The sequence below is a fragment of the Schistocerca cancellata genome, chromosome 1 (genome assembly GCF_023864275.1).
Source record: "Schistocerca cancellata isolate TAMUIC-IGC-003103 chromosome 1, iqSchCanc2.1, whole genome shotgun sequence".
NCBI lineage: Eukaryota > Metazoa > Arthropoda > Insecta > Orthoptera > Acrididae > Schistocerca > Schistocerca cancellata.
Window position 1 is genome coordinate 525,047,155 of NC_064626.1, and position 6,367 is coordinate 525,053,521.

A 6,367-nucleotide genomic window follows, 5' to 3' on the forward strand; every position below is an offset into this window, starting at 1 on the left:
TTAAAAATGCATGAACGGACCTTAACAGAAAAAGCCATGCTCAAACGCCGAGAGATTGTATGAAACATATTTTACCAATCCGTAAACTTAATTATCTCTATTTAATAGTCATTACTATAATTCATTGTATTGTCTCGATCCAGATACGAACGAGCTAAAATTAAATTGGCGACTTCGTGTCTGGACGCTTGTTATGTGTACTGTATATTTTTCCTTTGTTATATGTTTATTGGATACTACAAACTGGATACGAGACCCTATTATTGACCATTAGAATACATTGAAGTGAGACAAATTACTGGATTGTATGTCGACACCTGATATTACGCTGCAATCGCGGGTACAAGGTAAGGAACCGCATCTTTACGTCAGCAATCTTGCCCAAGCGCTTTGTATTACCGTAGCCTGCTTGATAGAACTATCACAATTTTTCGTTTGCGTAACAGTGATTTTAAGCTACATCGCGGTTTCCAAAATTATTTTCATTATTCATACAGTGCAACAATACAGTTTTATCGGTTCACAATATGGCCCACTTTAGTTCTGTGCGACGTAAAATGGCGTGTAGCCATTGGTGTTCAAAATTCCACCATTACGTACGACAATTTTTATCTTGTTCAGATATTGTCGCAAAGGAAGATAAATTTTTACATTTATTCAATTACACATACGAACATTTATTCCGATTATACATACGAGTTTAAATTTTTATTGTGTCATACATTACGTGTGGCATGGTATTGACCAGCAAACAATTAGGAAAGATAGAGAACCAGAGACGGCAAACAGAGAAGCAATCCGACCCTGACATGTCATAAAATAATGAAAGGGACGTTACAGATGACTCAAATACACTACTGGCCATTAAAATTGCCACACCAAGAAGAAATGCAGATGATAAACGAGTATTCATTGGACAAATATATTATACTAGAACTGACATGTTATTACATTTTCACGCAATTTGGGTGCATAAATCCTGAGAAATCAGTACCCCGAACAACTACCTCTGGCCGTAATAACGGCCTTGATACGCCTGGACATTGAGACAAACAGAGCTTGGATGGCGTGTACATGTACAGCTGCACATGCGGCTTCAACACGATGCCACAGTTCATCAAGAGTAGTGACTGACGTATTTGTGACGAGCCAGTTGCTCGGCCACCATTGACCAGAAGTTTTCAATTGGTGAGAGATCTGGAGAATGTGTTGGCCAGGGCAGCAGTCGAACATTTTCTGTATCCAGAAAGACCCATACAGGACCTGCAAATTGCAGTCGTGCATTATCCCGCTGAAATGTAGGGTTTCGCAGGGATAGAATGAAGGGTAGAGCCACGGGTCGTAACACATTTGAAATGTAACGTCCACTGCTCGAAGTGCCGTCAATGCGAACAAGAGGTGGCCGAGACGTGTAACCAGTGGCACCCCATAACATCACGCCGGGTGATACGCCAGTATGGTGATGACGAATACACGCTTCCAATGTGCGTTCACCGCTATGTCCCCATATACGGATGCGACCATTATGATGCTGTAAACCTGGATTCATTAGAAAAAATGAAGTTTTGCCATTCGTGCACCCAGGTTCGTCGCTGAGTACACCATCGCAGGCGTTCCTGTCTGTGAGGCAGCGTCATGTCAGTAATGGGCTCCGAGCTGATTGCCCATGCTGCCGCAAACGTCGCCGAACTATTCGTGTAGATGGTTGTTGTCTTGCAAACGTCCCCATCTGTTGACTCAGGGATCGAGACGTGGCTGCACGATCCCTCACAGTCAAGCGGATAAGATGCTTGTCATCTGGACTGCTAGTGATACGAGGCCGTTGGGATCCAGCACGGCGTTCCGTATTACCCTCCTGAACCCACCGCTTCCATATTCTGCCAACCGTCATTAGATCTCGACCAACGCGAGCAGCAATGTCGCGATACGATAAACCGCAATCGCGATAGGCTACAATCCGACCTTTATCAAAGTCGGAAACGTGATGGTACGCATTTCTCCTCCTTACACGAGGCATCACAACGACGTTTCACCAGGCAACGCCGGTGAACTGCTGTTTGTGTATGCGAAATCGGTTGGAAACTTTCCTCATGTCAGCACGTTGTAGGTGTCGCCACCCGCGCCAACCTTGTGTGAATGCTCTGAAAAGCTAATCATTTGCATATCACAGCATCTTCTTCCTGTCGGTTAAATTTCGCGTCTGTAGCACATCATCTTCGTGGTGTAGCATTTTTAATGACCGGTTGTGTACCAAAAAGAGACATATTATTGACTATTATGGTGACGTAAATTTATAAAATAGACCGTACACCAGTAATATGTCTAAATCTAGTTCCGAACTCATTTTGGAGTCTGACGTCATGTCTAACGACGTGGCGGGGGCGGAACACTTGCATATCACTAGTATTGCCAGTATGTTCGGTGCTATTATGAAACAGGTGAACGAACAAAAGCACTTGTTGATTGACAACAAAAATCAGATGGAATCCATTCAGAATAAAATGGCACAACATAAACAGGACATTGACGCACGTATCGATCAACAGACGACGTCTAGACGCACCACTTTGAAAACAGCTCATGACGATATGAAAACACAACATGATGAAATTAAATCAGACTTAGCTGCACTCAAAATGTCAAACGACAAACGACACTGACTGGACAAGTGTCCAACCTCAACGCGAAATTTTCAGAGCTTACATTACAACAAGAAAACACAAAGAAAGATGTGACACGTATCGAAGCACGAGTAAAGCATATCCGTGAAACATGTGAGTCCGTAGATACTCAGATTAAATCTTATCTGGTAGATCACGATGATATAAAAACGCATATTTCCGATGTCGGAAACAAGGTTGACACAACTGACAAACAGCTTTCTGATAAAGTAAGACTACGATCTGGCAACCATTTCTCATGCTTCAATAGAGAATTACAAAGTTGGATAGAGCAAAAAAACAAATATTTTGACGAGTGTCTATAAGACGAATTGCCTGCTATTCCATGAAAATGTCGCGGAATTTATAAGTAACATCGAACACGTAATCAGCCAAGCAGCACAATCTGCCGCTGCGCAATTCAAACAGTTTGACAATTACGTACAACCAGTGTGCAATGACGATAATAGCAACCAAAACACATAGTTTGGCAATGAATACAAGTACATTTATGACGCATACACACCGCACACTACGTAATCACAACAACAACAGAACGCACCTTGACGTGACACATTGCATTGCACTAGTGATAATTATCCACAACATTTTCCTTGCCATTCGCCAACTGAACCTTAAAGTAATAATTCTGAAACGAAACATTACTATAGTGCCAAGGAAGAGGAGAGCCTCATAAAAAACAGACAATTTCAGCCATTTATACCTGAAAAAAGAAACGTACATCCTGTCATCTTTCTTAAAGCCTTCAGAGAGGTTATCTTATGTTGTCGGTTGTATCCAAGGCGACGTAGCTGTATGGTAGTATAATGAAGCCGACAGATGCTTCACGCACGAACAATTTGAGAGAGCCTTTCTATCTTAATTTTGATCACAATCTGTACAGGAACGACTTCGTAGGCAGATTGTCGATCCTGAACATTTCCTTGACGAGCCGGTTGCAATGCGCGACATCCTCCGCGCACTGAAGACTGCCGATTAATATCAAAGAAAAACGTCTGCACATCCCACACAACGACACTGTATTTTATCACAGTGCTCGAGTCTGTTGATATGCTTGACGAGGATCAGCGTTCCCTACGGCAAAACAATTGCTACAATGTTTACAACAGCGCAACATGCAAAATACGCAGGCTAGCCAACCCAATTCCGGCGCACCGGCTGCTGCCGGACACGTAAGCCAACAGAATTAACAGCTTCACATGGCAAACGTATATACACAACAGAACCAACATGCTCAACACAGCACAAACAGCAATTGTAACACTTCTTTTTCTATTGGCGGCAATCCAAATAAGAGACGGCGCAACAACAACAACAACTACTACTATTACTACAAAAATAATTATCAGAATGATATCAAAATTTTTAAGAGAAGAAAAAATAACAATCAGTCCCCACCAAACCAGCAACAGAGCTGGAGCAACAACTAGGCTGCTCAGTATCAAAACACTGCGACACCACTGCAGCAGAACAATAACACAGGCCAGTGGCAATTGCGGCCGCCACAAACGCAAACTAAAAACTGGAATGCGTCTACGAACCCGCAGGTGAGTCAAAACATGCAAACGCAACGACCGCCACAGTTTAGATACTGGAACAAGCAATACCCTAATGTAAATGTTATCCAAATAACTAGTGATATTCCACCTACGTCTGTGCCAGCACCCACTACAAGTGAGTGTGGTGACGTCAGACTAAAAGCAGTCACTACTGTGCCCCAGGTCGTGGCTGTGGAAGATTTCGGGGGGGGGGGGGGGGTGACTTCAATTTAAATTTATTATTTGACACACCCACTTTGCAACAGTACAATGATCATGTACCTCACAGTTGTATATACCAATCATTATTATTCATAATATATAATCATGACAAAAACGTGTCTGATGTTACAAAAGAGCACACAATGTCGTTCATCATCCAATGAAACTGTTTTGGCCACAAATACTGGTGTTGTGGGTGGTATTCCCACTACTATTATTCTGGACACAGGAGTCTTGTCCTATGATTTTTACAAGAAAATGTGTGAGTTTGAAGCTGTACCAGAGTATTCTGTCCAGAACTGTAAAATTTTAACAGGCGTAGGCAATTAGTTTTCTAGGATTAAGAAACTGGTATTTGTAACAGTCAAGGTAGGTAATAGAATCCTACAATTGCCATTCCATGACGTCCAAAACCTGGTCACTAATTGTATTTTAGGTTTAGACATATTGTGCGAGAAGGACAGCACTATTGATTTCTCCCAAGGTAAATGTATATTTAGAAATAAGGGCAGTGAAATCTGAATTGGCCTGGATACCAGGACTCTCAAGCACGACATATATCGTACAGCGTACAAGATTCGGTTAATGCAGAACACTGATGATGTTGCCACAAAGATACACGCACCTGATGCCGAGTTTGAGCACTTGAAAACTTTAATTAGTAATAAAAGTGCATCAGTTACAAGTTATTTACACTCAGAAGAGGTCTCATGGGATGACAGTAATAGCCTCAGTACCATAGATATACACTAGCAGAATGACTCCGACAATGTCCTCGAGGCAAATGCAAAGCACAGCACCCGGCTGATGGAGATTCAGCTCCTGAGGGCAGCATTAGTATCCTGTAGAAACGTCGGCGGCGAACCTGTAGTATGCAATGGCGAATCTGAGACCACAGCTCTCACATATCATGAACGTAATGAACTTTATGATGTTTGGTACAAGTATATACAAGTACTTAGCAAACGACCAGGTGTAATCAACACATATGTTTATAAAACAGAAGTTAAGCCTCACTTGATTTATTCCAGAAAACCTATAATGTGCCACTATCCCAACGACCTGCTGTGCAGCACGAGTTGAAACAAATGTTGCAGTGGAAAATTATGGAACCTTCTACGTCACCTAACTGCAGCCCTTTACTTGTTGTAAAGAAACGCAACGGGAATATCAGAGCTGTTTTGGATGATCGTGCAATTAATGAGATTATTTTACCTGTTCGCACGAAACCAGAGAATTTAGAGGAGCAACTCCAAAAAATTTAAATTCTAATTATTTTTCTACGGTATATCTGATCAATTCGTTCTGGCAAGTCGCAATCACGCCAGATTCTAAAAATATACTGCATTTATATTCGCGGGGGGGGGGGGGGCTAACCTATCAGTTTTGTGTCCTTCCCTTCGGTCTGAACGTCAGCTCAGGCACGTTTATCGCTTCAGTAGATACAGTACTTGATGATGAATTGGTTGAATCAGTTACTCACTACACTGATGACCTGATCATAGCTAGTAAGATTCGGTCTGAACACATTGACACTTTGCAAAAGATTCTATATAAATTCGCACAAACTGGAGTGACAACTAATCTCAAAAAGTCGAAATTTGCTTGCAGTGAAATTAAGTATCTTGGACATATTAATGCTCTTGCAGTGAAATTAAGTATCTTGGACATATTAATGCTCTAAGTATACGACCTGAGCCAGGTAAATTAGAATCAATCAGAAATTCTCCTAGTCCACGGACTAGAACGCAACTGAAATCTTTCCTTTGTTCTTTCTTTCGGCCCTTTTTCCCGCAAAACCTTTTAAACAGCAAACATCTAAAGAAACCTACTCAAAAAGAATCAGATATGGATATGGTCTGACCAGTGCCGGAAAGACTTTGATAGTATTAAGCATGCTTTGGTTAACGCAAACATTTTGTATCA